We start from the raw sequence: 17,414 nt of genomic DNA, 5'->3' as shown, positions 1-17,414 counted from the left end.
CAATAGGAAACCAGAAGCCTTGGGATGCCTGGGTGGCTCAGTGGTTGAGCGTCTGCCTTCGGCTCAGGGTGTGACCCCAGAGTCCTGCGATCAAGTCCTGCATCGATCTCCCTGCACGGATCCTGCTTCTCTCTCTGCCTGTGTCTCTGCCTCTCTCTCTTTGTGTGTGTCTCTCATGAATAAATAAATAAAATCTTAAAAAAAAAAAAAAAAAAAAAGGAATCTAGAAGCCTAGACAAGGAAACCAAGAAAAAATCCAGACCTACCTATGGGATCAATGTGAGAAACTAGGAAGGAAACAGCAGACCTCTGGGCACCAGAATTAAAGCAATGGGACTTAGGCTGAAGCTTCTGTGTACTTCTCATTACTATTGTGCACTGGGGATGGGCCTGGTAGGGATGTGAAGCTCTGGGAACATCCAGCTTTAAGAGCTAGTGGGGGGATCCCTGGGTGGCGCAGCGGTTTGGCGCCTGCCTTTGGCCCAGGGCGCGATCCCGGAGACCCGGGATCGAATCCCACGTCAGGCTCCCGGTGCATGGAGCCTGCTTCTCCCTCTGCCTGTGTCTCTGCCTCTTTCTCTCTCTGTGACTATCATAAATAAATAAAAATTAAAAAAAAAAAAAGAGCTAGTGGGAGAGAAAACAGTATGTATTTAGCGGTATTGGTGAAGTTAAAATGCTGTTTTTTCAGGGATCCCTGGGTGGTGCAGTGGTTTAGCGCCTGCCTTTGGCCTAGGGCGTGATCCTGGAGACCTGGGATTGAGTCCCACATTGGGCTCCTGGTGCATGGAGCCTGCTTCTCCCTCTGCCTGTGTCACTTTCTCTCTCTGTGACTATCATAAATAAATAAAAATAAAAAAAATGCTGTTTTTTCAAAGGTGAAAAGCTAAGTACCTCTGAATCTCAGGGAACAGCTATACAGCTTCAAGATGAAAACATTGGTGCTAGTGAGAACCACAGGGTAAAATGAGCACTGCACTCACAGGTATTAATACACGGGGGCAACGTGGCAGACCTTTTACCAGATACCAGGTGTAGACTCGTGATTCACAACACTCTATTGGACATTGTCTGATACCTTCATATTGAAAAATGAAATTATAGCTTAGTTGAAGTGAGAAATTTACAAGTAAAGTCTTTTCACAGAGTTGTAAATTATATCACTTCTTAAATTAACAGAATGAAGTCTAAGTCTTTAGTGTAAATTATGTGCTCAGTAAAAGCAAGGTGAATGAATGAACAAATCATCAGGATTCCTGCCGTGAACCAGTTTTGTGGAGGACCTGCGCCACCAATGTGAAAAATATGGGGATAAAAACAGGAAAGAATAAGAAAGAGAGAGTGCCAACCTGAGGGGCAGTGTAGAGAATTGCATGCCATGGAAACGCTAAGGCAGGCAGGTTAAAGTTGGAAGGAAGTGAAGAGGTGACAGCACGGTTGCTCCAAGATGAAGCTGTTGCCTCCAAGGAAGTTCTTCAAAGAAAGCTTTAAAGGGCCCAAGCAGTCCCATGCATGCCCTTCCTGGTTTGATTTATTCTCCCTCCTTTGGGATGGATTACCTCCATTCTCAAATTCTCAGCCCTCAGAAAGGGATGTGACATTAGCACTTGCCTCTCCATGTTTTTCCAGAAAGGGAGTCAGGTTAGAGTGTGGAAGAAGCCAAGAATCACCTGTGGCCCGATTGTTTGGAGTTATGGAAGAGTGTAGAATGAGCCCTGTTTTTTCTAACACCAGAAAAAATAAGATGTATTGAGGGGTTCTTTGGTCTCAGAGAGCAAAAGCTTGTAATATTTCTGACAATTAATTAGAGATTGTTTGAGGGTGGTACAAACAAAAACTACTGTGTCAAGGATTCAAACTGCATCCAATTTGTCTTTCTCCCCAATCCTGCTCCCTGAGCCAGAACTCCTATTTGCTGGACAAATAAACTCCAACTGAAATAAAAGTTCTTTTTAGACAAGGGTGAAGGTTGAATGGGAATATTTTAGCTAGATTTCCCAATCAGTAATGGGTGTTTCAATTTCTCCCTGGTCTGAGTCTGATGGAAGTGATGTTTTCCCACCATTAGGCCATGTACTGATCACATGGTGCCAAGTGGGAGGTTTGGGGTCCAGAGCACGAGTCTGGGCTGGGCACACCAGCTGGGTCCTCTCATTGGTAGAGGCACTATAGGGTGACATGCCACAGGACACCTTGTTTTTCACTCAGACTGTTGTTTCAAAAGCAGAATAAAGTGGGTGTTGGGGCAAGCGGGGATTGGGTCATGGCTACACAAAGTTACAAAACCAGTCTTTGGCTGGCATAAGTAGACAGCAATATCTCTCCCAGATACCAGGTTCCCTCTGCCCTAGTTCTAGTCAAAGTTCAGAGACCAGAACTCTCCCTAAAGTGCAGAGCTTGAGATATGCTGGCTCACATATATTATGACACTGTCTTTGGAAAGAAATTCAGTTAGGACACTGGTGAAAAGGTCAAAAAGCAGTGAAATCTCATCCACTTGAACATTGTTAGCAAGCGGTGGCTTTGTGTGAAAGGAGTGGGGCAGAGAGTGCTCTCGCAGCTGCAAATTTTCTCCTCTGTTGGCCATCACAGAAAACAGAAATGGATTTTTTGGATGTTTCCATCTATTGCGAAGGAAATCTAAGACTCACTGCCTTTATCACTTAAGAGCTGTCTGTTTAGTTTGGTTTCCTTGTTGTTGTTGGTTACATATGCATTGTTATGTTAGCAGTGCATGCACACCACGTTTACCTATGAATGTCAAAGTCGAATCTCACTCACACTCTCCTCAGAACACTTACAGGGAGAGGCACCCGGGTGGCTCAGTTGGTTGAGCATCTGCCTTCAGCTCAGCTCAGGATCCCAGGGTCCTGGGATAGAGCCCCATATTGGGCTCTTTGCTCACGGGGAGCCTTCTCCCTGTCCTCTTCGCTCATGCTCTCTTTCTCAAACAAATAAAATCTCGAAAGAAAGAAAGAAAGAAAGAAAGAAAGAAAGAAAGAAAGAAAGAAAGAATGAAAATTTATAGGGAAAAAAGTAAAGGAGGGTTTGGTTAAGGATCATGAGGCAATAATACGACTGGTTAAGCATTGCACCTTCAAACGACTAGTGAAAGATTTTAGGCTTGTCAGGATTGTCAGCCACCTGGGTAGGCAACTTTTTTTCCCTCATAGAAATGGAACCATACAGGGTCCGTCCTTTCGTGACTGGTCTATTCCACTCAGCATGATGTCTTCAAGGTTCATCCACGTTTGTCCTGAGATCTGTATGGCTTGTTTTCCATTGGTTGAATTGTTTGTTTTGTTTTCTTGCTGAGGACTCAGACTTGAAAACAGGATAACCATCTGAAAGTTTGCCTGGCCATGGAGTTTCCTTCCCCCCACCCTAAAACATACTTATCTTTGCCACACAACATTTTTCAGTGTTTTTTTCCTGCCTTGTTCATTACATAATCTCTGTGTTAGTGGCTGCTTCTAGCTTTTAGCATGGCTCCCGCAGGGGGGATTGGAGGGTGTGCACCCCGGCCTCTCCTCTCTCCTCCAGCAAAGACTTCGGAGCACCAAAGAAGCCTTTCCTTCCAAGGGTAATTGGACGCGACTCCATGCCTAGAGGGCAGGCCATGCCTATCTTCCTCTCTAAGTACAGCTGGCTCTTAACACGTGTTTTTTGTTTGTTTGCTCTTTATAATTATTAAGTAGTACATTCACATGGTTAAATATATACACAGTTGGAATGTGCAGTGAAAAAAATCTCCCTCCCACCCCTAACAGGCGCCCTTGTTCCCCTTGCCAGCGGTCAACACTGTCACCTTGTCTACCCCTCCAGAGACAATTCCACGTAAACAAGCACACAGGTACCTTTTACACGCAAAAGATACCACCTTATACCCACTAATCTGTATCATGCCTTCTGGAAAAACACAGAAAAGTAAGAGGAAAAAACACAGTTTCATTGTGTTATGAATTGATGAGAATGTTTAGTCATAACTGTTTCTTTTTTTCCTTAGATAAATGAAATGAAATGTTATAGACAAAACTGAAATATTCTACAACCAGAAAAAAGCAGAAAATTCTATGACCTTCACAGCCAATCCTGTTTCCCTCTCCTCCCCATCCCCAGGGTTGAGCAGTATCATGAATTTATTATATCCTTTCAGTAAACTTCTATATTTTCACATGTGTGCATATATATGTTAGTGAACAATTTTGTGTAATTTTTCAATTTACATAATAGCCATGTTTAATATTCATTCCCTCCATTGACAGACATTTAGATTTTTTTAGACTTTTCCTCCCCAAATAATGATGCAGGAAGTGTTTTCTGCATATGTTTTTGTACACACATGTGAAGGTATGTTTAGGATAATTCTGCAGAGGTGGGTTCCCTGGAGCAAAGGATATGTGCATTTTTAATTCTGATAGATTGTTCCAAAGAAGTGGTACCACTTTTTACTCCCACTAACTAGTACCTGTTTCTCCATACCCTCTCTCACACAGTAATTTATCCAAAAATTGTTCATTTTTACTCATCTATTAGGCAAAAAAAAATTGAATTTACATACTCTTATAATTTGAATTTACATTTTTTGTTTTGCTGAAAAATGAGATTGATCACTTTTTTATAGTTTGAAAGCCATGCATTAAAAAAAAAGCCATGCATATTTCTTCTTTTATGATTTTTTGAAGCTCCTTTGCCCACTTTTCTTTTGAGTTAAATGGTCTTATTGACTTCCAACTTTACTTTGCATGTACAAATGAAAATTAGCTCTTTCTCATGATGTACACAACAGCTAATGAAAATTAGCTCTTTCTCATGTTCATTTTCAAATGAAAATTAGCTCTTTCTCATGATGTACACAACAGAGATTTTCCCAGTTTACTGCTAATGTTCTGATTTGCCTTATTATTTTTGTCACATGGAAATTTTATTTTGTATGCCGTCAACTTTATCTGTCTTTACGAATATTTTAAAGTGATGGTACATCTATAGCTTTCTCTTCCTCCTCTTTCACTCTTCCCTTCCTGTTTTCTCCAAATACCAAAATTAATCTGATACCATTCTAACCAAAATCGTACCTCAGATTCCTGGATCTCAGGAAAGATCAGCAGCAGAAGTTACCCAGAGATCACCCAAGTGAACCCTGGGGGTTTGACATAAGCACAGAGGCTCCAGCTGGCTTTGCCTCAACTCTGCCCTGGTGTATATTTATAGGGTGTCCTAAATCAATCTCAAGCACTGACATTTCTGGGACTTCTTACAATCTAGGGGTGCCCTACAACCAAGCTGGTCTGCTTACACTGCTTCTGCCCTAGTCTGACCTCCACCCTTGGAGGCATTGCAGGGAGGCTGGCACATGGGAGGCCAAGATCACAGTGACCTATTGCTTTTTTTTTTATTCTTTTCAATTCCTTCGAATATTCCCCCTTGGAGCCAGGTTTCTCACTGTCAGAGAAAACAAGAATGAACTTTCTGATGTCCACTGGAATCAGAAGATGGTTATGTGTGAACTCATGATTTCCAATCCCTAGAATACAGATGTATAGCTGTGTGCACAATTGTGAGTTTGCTTTTGTGTATTCTTCAAAGGTTACACACACACACACACACACACACACATACACGCTTTTCATATTCACTGAAGTTTTCTTCCCTCCCTGTGAACACAAAGCCAGCGTGGCCGGCTATTTCCTTTGCCCTCTTCACATCTCTTCTATCATGAATACAAAGAGCTGCACAAAATATCATTAGTTAAGCACTGCGGTGGGGGGAGGAGGGGTTTAAAAAATAAGACTGAAGAGAAAAACCAAAACAGAGTGGGGGGAATGGGGTAACTGGGTGACGGGCATTAAAAGGAGGGCATGTGATGAGATGAGCACTGGGTGTTATGCTATGTGTTGGAAAATTGAATTTAAATAAAATATTTTAAAAATTAATTGAATTAATTTAATTTTAACTTAAAAGTAAATAAATAAATAAAAGTAAAAAAAAAATTCTGAAAAGCTCATGAGGGGATCCCTGGGTGGTGCAGCGGTTTGGCGCCTGCCTTTGGCCCAGGGCGTGATCCTGGAGTCCCAGGATCGAATCCCACGTCGGGCTCCCGGTGCATGGAGCCTGCTTCTCCCTCTGCCTGTGTCTCTGCCTCTCTCTCTCTCTCTCTCTCTGTGTGTGTGTGTGTGACTATAATAAATTAAGATAAATAAATAAATAAATAAATAAATAAATAAATAAATAACTCATGAGTTGTTCTGGCCTGAGTGGTGCATTCCTGAGAGGCTTTTTGCCTTCCATGGGACTTCTCAGGGGGCTGACCTTCTGCACCTTCTACAGGCCCTTACATGACTGCATCCTCCCTAGAAACATCTACCCCTGAGCAGGGGGCTGACCTTCTGCACCTTCTACAGGCCCTTACATGACTGCATCCTCCCTAGAAACATCTACCCCTGAGCTCTTTCTTCCCTCCCACAGATGCTTACTGAACTTTTAACACCTGTCAGTTACATGTGCTGGGTACAGGCAACCAGCAGTGCCCTGGTGCTGTAGCCTTTGGACACAGATGTACAACCTAATGGACAGAACGTAGTGAATCACTAAATAAAGCAGTGCCCTTCCTTCCAGAAGCCAACCCTCACCAGAAACGGGGGCTATTCGCAGATACCTACTGTAGCCTCAAGAAAAAGTGCTTTTCTCTCTCCTGCTGGAAGAGAGAGCTTTGAAGTACTCTGATCCCCTTGGCTCCCTGGATCTTCACAGGGTGAAAGAGAAGACCTGATCCAGATTAGAATTGGGGGCTGGCCTAAGAGCCCAGAGCAGGCGGTGCTGCTGTGGGAGAAGAGACTATGAGGGCAGGCCAGCCCATCCGTTCTGGTCTCACCTCCTTCCCCAGGAATCCAGACTCCTGTTGTGCTCTAGACAAGACAGCAGACTGATGGTGGCCCTGCTTCCAAAAAGGATCTGACTGATACTGTATCCTTTTTTTTTTTTTCTGATACTGTATCCTATTCATTCCTTTAGCACTGCAGTCCTGTTCTATGTTTTGCTCTTAACTTCAGATGGTCCTTCTAGTTCTTTATATTCATAGGCACAGGCTCATAGGCACACAGACCCATGGGGCAACCCATCGTGGACCAGGTATATGAGGGACAGTCCCTACCCTTAAAGGGCTAGTGTTTCAAGAGGCAAAACAGTGGGGTGCCTGGTTAGCTGAGTCAGTTAAGTGTCTGCCTTCAGCTCAGGTCATGATCTGGGGTCCTGGGATTGAGTCCCACCTGGGGAAATCCCTGCCCAGCGGGGAGTCTGCTTCTCCCTCTCCCTCTACTCATACTTGCTCTCTCTCTAGTGCTTTCTCTGTCTCAAATAAATAAATAAAAATTTAAAAGAAAAACCAGAAGAAGAAGAAGGGAAACAGAAATGCAGACCCCTGCGTTGGTGGTGAGGGGGGCAGCTCCGGAGGTATTAGCAAAACCACCCTGTGGAACTTCCCCGAACCCTCTCCTCTCCTCTCCATAGTGAAGGTTGTCAAGGAAGAAGAGTGAAGTTAGGGACACGTTTGGAGGGAGAGGGGAAGAGAAGTAGCGGAAACCCCTGACACTCCTAGTCTCTAACCTAGGGCGGAGCAGAGTCCGCGGAGGGAGAGGACCCGGAGGGGCAGGGGAGACCCCAGGGGAGGGGACGCCGCTGAGGAGCCGGGAGCTGGAGCCGCTGGGGCCTATCTAGGGGCCCAGGGGCCGGGTTTGCGCTTTTCTTTAGCAAACTCCGCAGGAGGAGGAAGGAACAGAGAAACGAGACAGCGCTAGGTCAAGGTGGGGAGGGAACCGTCCACGGTCACACGGGGGGAGGCGCTTTGAATGTTCGAAAGCTTTATGTATATAGATGCAAGAGACCCTTATTTTTCTAAAGACTTTATTAATTTATTCATGAGAGACACAGAGAGGGAGGCAGACACAGGCAGAGGGAGAGGCAGGCCCCACGCAGGGAGCCCGATGCGGGACTCGATCCTCGGACCCCGGGATCACGCCCTGAGCCCAAGGCAGGCGCTCAACCACCGAGCCTCCCAGGCGCCCAGCAAGAGGCCCTGGTTACCCTGCGGGGCAGGGACGAGATCGCCTACGGGCTCTGAGGAGGCCCTGAGCCGGTGGGAGAGGCAGTAAGGGGTTTCCTCGGAGGTCAGGCTGCGAGCCCCGCTCTGCGCCCGGCAGCGCGCGGGCGCTGGGGTCCGAGGGGGCCCGGCCTGGCGGGGGAGGCCCGGTGCGGAGGAGGGGGTGCGGGAGGGAGGTCAGGGAAGCACCGCGCAGGGGCGAGGCTGGGGGAGGCCGGGGCGCGGGAGCCGGGCTGTGGGGCTGCGCGGGACGAGTCCACAGCGGCGGCCACCTGCTGTCCCCGACGGGACCGGCGAGGAGGAGGAGGCGGCCCGGGCCCCCGCGGTGGGCAGGGGAAGGACTGCTGCAGGGCTTGCAGGGCAAGCTCTGGGATGGAAGAGCTGCAGGCAGGAACCACCCCCCTACCTACCCCCCCCCCCACCTGCACCCCCAGACCACAGCGTGGGGGCACTGGAGAAGGAAGAGCCTTTACCCTCAGAGAGTTTTTCGGTTTTGCAACTAGAAGACGCTGTCAGGGAAAATCCAGAATCCACTTAGGGCAAGAAGGAGTGAGAATGTTTTACGATGAGTAATTCAAGGCTCTGTAAGATTTTCATTGACTCTTCTGTATACTTCCCCTAGAACCAGAGTTGACTTACATGAGGTGGATGAGGATTAAACCCCAGGGCCTCTCTCTTGCTTTGTAAGGCTCTAGTCATAATTTTGTATTCAGGATTTTTTCATTGCCCCCTCCCCCCGACCCCCATTGCATAGCCTTTTGTTTGTTTAAGATTTTATTTATTTATTCATGAGAGACACACACACACAGAGGCAGAGACACAGGCAGAGGGAGAAGCAGGCTCCATGCAGGGTGCCCAATCTGGGACTCATCTGGGGTCTCCAGGATCACGCCCTGGGCCAAAGGCAGGCGTTAAACCGCTGAGCCACCCAGGGATCCCCTTGCATAGCCTTTAAGCTCCACAAAAGCTTAATCTACTTCTGCCTAGAACTCTGCAAATTATGGGTTTGGAGGAAGCCCGGTTTCTATAAATAAGTACTGGGAATGTAATGTACAGCCTGATGACTGTTAACAGGGCTCTATGGTACATTTGGAAGTTGCTAAGAGGGTAGATCCTAAAAGTTCTCATCATAAGGAAAAAAAGTATTTCTATCTCTTTGTTTTGTTTATTTATTTGTTTGTTTGTTTTGTTTTGTTTTAGTATTTACCTGAGATGATGGGTGCTAACTAAACTTACTGTGGCAGTTTTTCTGCAATATATGGAAGCCAGGTCACCATGCTGTACAGCTTAAGCTTGTAGAGGTACTTATGTCAATTATATATATATATATATATATAAACCGAAATAGAAATAAATAAAACTCTCTGTATGCAATACAAAACAACAAAAACAACAACCAAAAAAACAAAAACCACCTCAGAGTTCTGATTTCCAAATAATTTCTTGACTTCTCTATTGTGAAAAGATGGGCAAGAAAGGGGCACCTGGTGGTCTCAGTGGGTGAGTGAGGCTGATCTTGGGATTGTGAGTTCCAAGCCCGTGCTGGGCATAGAAATGACTTAAAAATAAAATCTTAGGGGGCACCTGGGTGGCCTTTGGCTCAAGACCTGATCCCAGGATCCTGGGATCAAGTTCCCATACCGGGCTCCCCACAGGGAGCCTGCTTCTCCCTCTGCCTGTGTCTCTGCCTCTCTCATGAATAAATAAATAAAATCTTTAAAATAAAATAAAATAAAAAATAAAATCTTAAAAAAAAAAAAACTTAGCAGGAAAAAATAAGAAGTGTGCTACCTGGCAGGTAATTTTTCTTTAGCATTGTTGCCCTGGTTAATACCTGAAGCTGTGTTACTGTGTCCTCAGCAAAGGTCACAATTATCCAATATTCTTCAACTCCGAGTAAAGGTTAGGTGACACGATGTTAGGGCCTGTGACTATCACATGTACAGGGTGTGTTCGTCTGGGCAGGTCTGGACCAGTCACCTCTGTGTGCTTCTGTGTCCCTAACAAACACTGGAAGTTTCTAAGCACACCCTACTCTGTAGGGGTGACACCCTGCCCACCTCCCTCTCTGGAGAACTCTGACTGAGACCAGCAATTGTTTGCACAGAATGTCCCCAACTCATGAATGGGCATTGTTCTCAGAAAGGGAATTTGTAAGTCAATTGTTTAGAATTGGAAGGCATTTCCGCTAGATAAAGAAGGCTGTGTGTTATCTTTATTATTCAGGACAGCCCCAAAGAACTCAGTGATGTGTGCCTGAAATCATGGCCTGTGCAAAGGTCAGAAACCCCACCTTGTGTAAACATGTCTTCAGAAAATACCTTCCAGTTTCTTTTTTTTTTTTAAGACTTTATTTATTCACGAGAGAAAGAGGGAGAGAGGGAGAGAGAGAGAGAGAGAGAGGCAGAGACACAGGCAGAGGGAGAAGCAGGCTCCATGCAGGGAGCCTGATGTGGGTCTGATCCTGGGACCCCAGGATCAGGCCCTGGACTGAAGGCGGCGCTAAACCGCCGAGCCACCGGGGCTGCCCGCCCACCTTCCAATTTCTAACCCGAGGTCCTGGGAATCTTCTTCCCTCATCACAGACTGTCTTTGGGGGCAGCAGGACTTCCCCAATTCTCAGCCGCCGTGTGATTACTATGGCGTGGGGTTGAAGCCAGAGAGGAGAGAGAGCTATGAGCAGGATGGCCAGACAAGGAGGAAGGCAGAGAAAATTCCAGAACTCCTTTGAGCGTCTGGCTCCCCATCCACATTTTCTGAAGGCCCCAAGGAGAAGCCTACTTCTGTTTTGCTTCTAGTCCAGGTTCCTTGAGCTTTTTGAAGTTTCCTAAGATCTTTGTACCCCAGAAACAAAGGTAAACAGACTGCAGCTCTAAAAAATGTCTCCCTCTTGAAGAGTCGGGGACTTTTTAACTGAATTTTTCACTGTCACTTTTTTGAAATTTTATACATTTTACACATTTTCACTTATTTTTCAGTTAATGACCCTTTCAGGAAAAGACCACAGTTGACATAGGAAAGAATAGTGGCTTTCCAGGTATACCAAAGAGTAAACTAAATCCAGATTAGATTCCTTGCGTTTGTAGTTGGCTTCAACTAAGAGATAATCCCCAAGATGTCACATGTCAAAATCATGTTTCAAAAATCTTGTTTTTGGGGATCCCTGGGTGGCGCAGCGGTTTGGCGCCTGCCTTTGGCCCAGGGCACGATCCTGGAGACCCGGGATCGAATCCCACGTGGGGCTCCCTGCATGGAGCCTGCTTCTCCCTCTGCCTGTGTCTCTGCCTCTCTCTCTCTCTGTGACTATCATAAATAAATAAATAAATATTTTTTTTTTAAAGATCTTGTTTTCTTTGCTCTTGCCTCGATAGACTCAACACATCTATGCCAGTATCTCACTCTTTCAAAGGATTATATTTTACAAAAGGTTTTCACATCTATTATCTTACTTGAGGTTAAAGATATTATTCTTCCTGTTTTATTGCTAGAGATCATTTAGCTCGTTGTTGGGGAAGCCGGGTCTTCTGCACCAAATCTGCGGCCTTGTTAATGTTTTTTTCGAGCTTGGTTAATTCCCTAAGGGAAGCAGGACTCACAGGATCCTGTAGCTGAAGCAAGTCTCTGGAGTACGTCTGCTTTTCTCCCCATCCCCAGACTCTACTTAATTCTCCCAGAATATCTAAATGCCTCTTGTTTTCTTAAATTTCTCTAGGGAATGAAATCTATAATTCTCAGTTACCTGTCCTGGTGACAAAGAGCCTCTGTCCGGTTAGAAAGACATCCTTTATATCCACCTTGATTCTTTTTGTTACCAAAAGGAAAAAAAAAAAATTGTTTGGCAGAGGAAGTGTTTTTTACTACTTTAGGAAAACACAATAGGGAGCTCAGAAAACAGGTAGTAGCCTGTAATGATTGGGTCCTTTCACAGCAGTCAACAGCACAACTGAAATAATGACTAGCAAGAGAAGGGACTGTATACATTTTCAATATTACTTCCTCCTCGGTGGCGGAAGTACAAAGCCCACATGGGTGGGCTGAGCAGGCTGGAAGCCTGATGTATTGTTCGAGGTCTCACACAGATTGAAGACAGAGATGACTAGAATTTGGCTCTCTGGCTCTGGGACTAAAGCACCATGTCTCCACGCCCATCAAAAAGTCATGTTGACTTCATAGGTTACCTAGGTTTTTATTGGGGTGAGTTCTTAATTTAGTGACAAGCCCCAGTTCAGGACGGCTGAGGGCAGAAATGGAGATGCTCCCTGGGGACTTTCCTTAGAGAACATGAAGCCCCAGTTGGCTTCTGCCAGCTCCTGGGCCACAGCCAGCGGGTGCGTGCACTGAGCAGTTGCTGGCTGTGCCCTGCACAGGCTGCGTGGGAACCACAACGTTCAGAGGCTTCTCCCGAGCCGTTACCTATCAGGCCTGCCCAGGCCTGCCCAGACCTGCCCAGACCTGCGCAGGAGCCGCACGGTCTCGTACAGTCGGAGTGCAGTGCTGCTTGATGCACCCTGTGCTTTGTGCATCTCTCCAAAGCTAGAGGAGTCAGCTGACCACAGTAGAGATTAGAAATGGGTTCAGGAGGTTATATTCACACAGCTTAGTATGTAGAAGGATCTGGGGACAGACTGTATCATTCTTAGTCTTTTGGGAGATTCTAATCCAGGACGGTTTGCCAGTCCCTCTCCCAGTTCACTCCTGAGTGTGTAGACATGGACGATTTACTCCAGGTTTCCATCCTCAGACCTCTAACACCCTGAGGCCTTGGTCACACTTCTTTTAAGCCCACCTGTTCCTGCAAACAGCCATTTCAATGCCTGGAACACTTTGGGTAGTGATACTAGCAACCTATCAGCAATTCTCAAAAGCTTGCTACAGAACAAAATCACCCCCAAGGTGTTTTTTTAAAACACAGGTTCCCTTGGGGCACCTGGGTGGCTCAGTTGGTTAAGCGTCGGCCTTTGGTTCAGGTCTTGATTCCAGGGTCCCGGGATGGAGCCCTGCATCCGATACCCTGCTCAGCGGGGAGTCTGTTTCTCCCTCTCCTCTTCCTCTGCGCTTCTGCCTGCTTGTACTCATTCTCTTTCTCTTTCAAATAAATACATAAAATCTTAAAAAGAAAAAAGAAAAACACAGGTTCCTAGGCCCCACTCCCAGATTCACTCAGCAGTATCTCTAGGTCTGGGTCCTGGCTGGGTTCTGGGAGCCCAGATTGAGGGCAAGCAATGAGGAACTAGTGCCCAGCACACAACGGTCTCCCTCCTTACCACCACCACCAAAAGGGGAACAAAACCACTTATCTCACCATTTCCATACCCCAGATAGAGCAAGTGTTGCTTCAGACTGGACTCAAAGTAACCAGCTATATTCTAAGCTCTGCTGAGTGTCCATTTCAAACTTCCTGTCCTGTCTTGCTCTGACCTGGGCTCCTTTCTCTGAGTAGCTGGAGCATGGGGAGCCCCAAGAGCTGCTTGCTCCACAGCACTCCCTTGCTCCTTTGCTCTGAGCCCAGAAACCCCGTGTAAGCTGCTCCCCTGCGCACACCCAGAAAGTGTGAGTGAGAAGAGCTCCATGTTCGCACTTGGCATCAAAATACCTGCCCTCTGTCTCCAAAGTACCTCTGACCCCATTCAGCTTCCTCGCCTTGACCAGTCTGGCTGTACCAGCAGCACAGCCAAGTGCCAAGGCTCTACTGAGTTTGGGGAAGGGGCCTGAGTTTGGGGAAGGGGCCTTTCAGTGGCTGAATATGTCATGAAATTCAAAAGCATTTCTGGTTGCCTCCTTTTCTTGCCATAGAAATTACTTCTTTGGATGAGGAGGTAAGTCCTGGCACAGAGACTGCACAGCTGGAAGAGCACCTTGGGAAAGAAGTTCAGAAGCTCAGTTCACGGTTTTGTCTGTTTGCTAGCAGACATTTTCAGAGCACTTGTGAATTAGGAAGAGCGCTATTACCCAAAGGTCAGACTCCTAATACCTGAGAGAGGCAACTGGAAGAGCATTTCTCTTTATGTGAAGTGGGGGAAGCAGCACAGTAGAGAGTGACAATTCTCTGCCGCAAGGCTCCGGGGCCCCTTCCTGAGGCCTGGCCAGATTTCTACCCTCCTCGTATGGGAAGGACATTTCTGCCAGGAGACTTGGCTGCTTACTGACTGGAAAGGAAATTCCTGGAGCGAGACCTCACTGCTCCAAGATTTTTGAGACACAAGGGAATCCCAGTAATGAAGGTTGATGGGGAAGGCTGGAAAGCTGATGCTCCCAGTCCCACGAGCTCAGGCCATCTTCTCAGAAGGAAGACATGCTGCTCTGGCCCCAGAGGATGATGGCCAAGCCCAGGGTTTGACTCATCAACCCAGGGACCTGTGTGACTCCCCTTCTTACTCTTGCTCTCGCACTAGCCCAATCCTGTTGTTTCCTCTGCTCCGTACATCCTATCCTGTCCTGTAGGTCCGGGCAGGGGCAGGCCATGAGCAACTTGAGTCCTTCCCCTCACTCCTCCTCCTAATAATTCTTTTTAAATGCCACAGTAAGGCTGGGACAGTTCATTCTCGCCCTCTTAATGCTTGGGTCCCGACACCTGAAACCTCCCTGTCGTTCCTCTGTGCAGCTCATTCCTTTCCCATGTGGAGTCCATCTTACTGCATCTGCCAGCCTGGTGCTTTTTCCAAGGGCCAGGACGTCTTGCCTAGCCTGAGGTCTTAAGTCCCTTTTTTAAGATTTTATTGATTTATTCAAGAGAGACACAGAGAGGGAGAGGCAGAGTCATAGGCAGAGGGAGAAGTCCGATGCAGTCTCTACTCCAGCACCCTGGGATCACGCCCTGAGCCCAACGCAGATGCTCAACCACTGAGTCGCCCAGGTCACCCTGAGGGCTTAAGTCTTAATGCTATATTAGTCACATTGCCAGAACAAATTAAGATTTTCAGAGAGAGAGAAAAAAAAAAAAAGCCAGGGTGCCTGGCTGGCTCAGTTGGTAGAGCATGCCACTTTTGATCTGAGTTGTGAGTTCAAGCCTCATGTTAGGTGTGGAGCTTACTTAAAAAAAAAAAAAAAAAAAAAAAGCCAAATCTTTAAAAATCTTAAAAAAAAAAAAAAAAAAGGATGCCTGGGTGGCTCAGCCGTTTAGCGCCTGCCTTTAGCCCAGGGCATATTTCTGGAGTCCCGGGTTTGATTCCTGCATCAGGCTCCCTGCAGGGAGCCTGCTTCTCCCTCTGCCTGTGTCTCTTTCTCTCTCTCTCTTTCTTTCTCTGTCTCTCATGAATAAATAAATAAAATCTTAAAAAAAAAAAGCCAACTCTTATGTATAATGATGCACCAGGAGGGAGCACTATAATTCATACTAACTGTGAACTGCCTAGCTGGTTGCATTGTCCTGGGCATGTAACTCCCCAAGGCCAGCTATACACCTTCTCTCAGGCGCCTGGGTGGCTCAGTTGGGTAAGCATCTACCTTCGGCTCCCTGCTCATGGAGGGAGTGGAGTGTCTGCTTCTCTTTCTCCCTCCTGCTCATGCTCTCTCTCTCTCTCTCAAATAAATAAAATCTTCAAAGAAAAAATAGACAGTTCTCTCTTTGCTTCAACATGTATGTCAATATACACTGGTCATTTTGTGCCTGGTGTTCTGTCATTAGCCCTGTATGCCTTGTCCTTTTGCTTTTTTTTTTTTTTTTTTAAGATTTTATTTATTTATTCATGAGAGACAGAGAGACAGAGAGAGGCAGAGACACAGGCAGAGAGACAGGCAGGCTCCATTCAGGGAGCCCAATGTGGGACTCGATCCCAGGACTCTAGGATCATGCCCTGACCTGAAGGCAGGTGCTCAACCACTGAGCAACCCAGGTGTCCCTGTTTTTGTTTTTGTTGTGTTGTTGTTGTTGTTGTTGTTGTTGTTTAACTAATCTCTACACCCAATGTGGGGCTAACTCACAACCCCTAGATGGGGAGTTGTGTGCCCCACCAGCTAAGCCAGCCAGGCACCCCTGTCCTTTTACTTTAGATTCGAGATCACTACGTTCCCTCTGCCATGTGCCCCATCAAAAGAAATTTCCTTACTCTTCTCATTCAGAATTCATGGTGGCCAGATGGGGAAGATTACTGTACATGCCTTGAGACTTAGAAGGAAATGGGCACCTCTTATTTCAGGTGACTAGATACTGTAATTACCTAGAATTCCACTGAGGAACCAGAAAGAGCTCTGGTGTCAGCATCAATTATTAGCTGTGTGAGTCAAATGATGTTACTTAACCTCTCTGAGTCTTTGTTTTCCCATCTGTCATGTGTGGGTAATAATGCCTAGCTTACTGAGCTCTGGAGACAATGATGTACAATGTATGTTAAAGCAGCTGGTACACAATAAGCACCCGATAATTGGCAGCTATAATTATTCCCCACCTCTATAATGATAACCTTCAAACATGCAAAGCATTTGGCTGCAGAGAAACCAGCCAGGAGCAGGGGATAAGCCCCAGCTAAATGCATGCCAGGGCTGCAGCCACTTCCCCAGCCCTCACTCCACTGTCATCCTTGTGTTCCGGGGCCCACCCGGCTGGACTAGGCACTGTGCTTGTGGTTTCCTTTGGTCTCCACCACCCCTCCACCCCATCATGGTAGCTTGGTTTTTTTAATCTCATTGGTTTCCTTGACTGCACTACCTTCCACACTCAATCTTTAAAAAAAAATAAGTAAATTAACACCCAACTCTTCCCAAATCTGTCCAAATGAAAAATCTGAAATTCAGCTTTGCTGCTGTTCAGATTGTTTCTGCCATCTGCCCGAGGATGCCACTGCCCAAGCGTGAAACCAAGGTGGGAGCTACCGAGATGTCTGGCCGAGGACTGATGGAACGGCGACACCGTGTGGCCAGCCCGACGTGCAGCCCAGCCCTGTGCCGCAGCAGCCTGACCACGGGCTGCAGGTGCAGGCGGACCAGCCCTTGGAGCTGTCGGTGAGAACACAAGGTGAAGAGGGAACACGGCACCTTGCAAGGGTGCGAGGAATTGGTTCCTACCTGACAAATGTGTCCTCCCTGTCACAGCTTAAGATCTGAAGGCTGGGTGGCTCGTGCTCTCAGCGCAAGAAGGACCCACGTAGGCTAGCCCTAGGGCATGTGTGAAGTTTCAAGTGTTTGCTGTGTCGCTCCAGAGCTGTGGAAGGTTTACTGAGAAATCCTGTAAATCCGGGCAGCCCGGGTGGCTCAGCGGTTTAGCGCTGCCTTCAGCCTGGGGCGTGATCCTGGAGTCCTGGGATCGAGTCCCAGGTCGGGCTCCCTGCATGGAGCCTGCTTCTCCCTCTGCCTCTCTGTCTGTGTCTCTCATGAATAAATAAAT

General features: G+C 46.7%; 1 protein-coding gene across 3 annotated transcripts in view; it reads right to left on the bottom strand.

The window, feature by feature from the left end:
- The window catches only part of ADIPOR2 (adiponectin receptor 2), a 145,564-nt gene extending 140,375 nt beyond the window's left edge, over positions 1 to 5,189 (bottom strand). Inside the window, exons 1-2 of one of the 3 annotated variants that reach the window (XM_072799562.1) lie at positions 5,076 to 5,154; positions 2,802 to 2,961 (exon numbers count right to left, since the gene is read on the bottom strand). The gene's annotated coding sequence lies outside the window, so the exon portion shown is untranslated. Of the gene's footprint in view, positions 1 to 2,801; positions 2,962 to 5,075 lie in introns of all 3 variants that reach the window. The other 2 variants (XM_072799560.1, XM_072799559.1) reach the window with 2 other exon arrangements.
- Positions 5,190 to 17,414: the final 12,225 nt, after the last annotated feature.

The sequence above is a fragment of the Canis lupus genome, chromosome 25, assembly GCF_048164855.1.
Source record: "Canis lupus baileyi chromosome 25, mCanLup2.hap1, whole genome shotgun sequence".
In the NCBI taxonomy this organism is placed as follows: Eukaryota; Metazoa; Chordata; class Mammalia; order Carnivora; family Canidae; genus Canis; species Canis lupus.
This window is presented reverse-complemented; position numbering and strand designations above follow the sequence as displayed.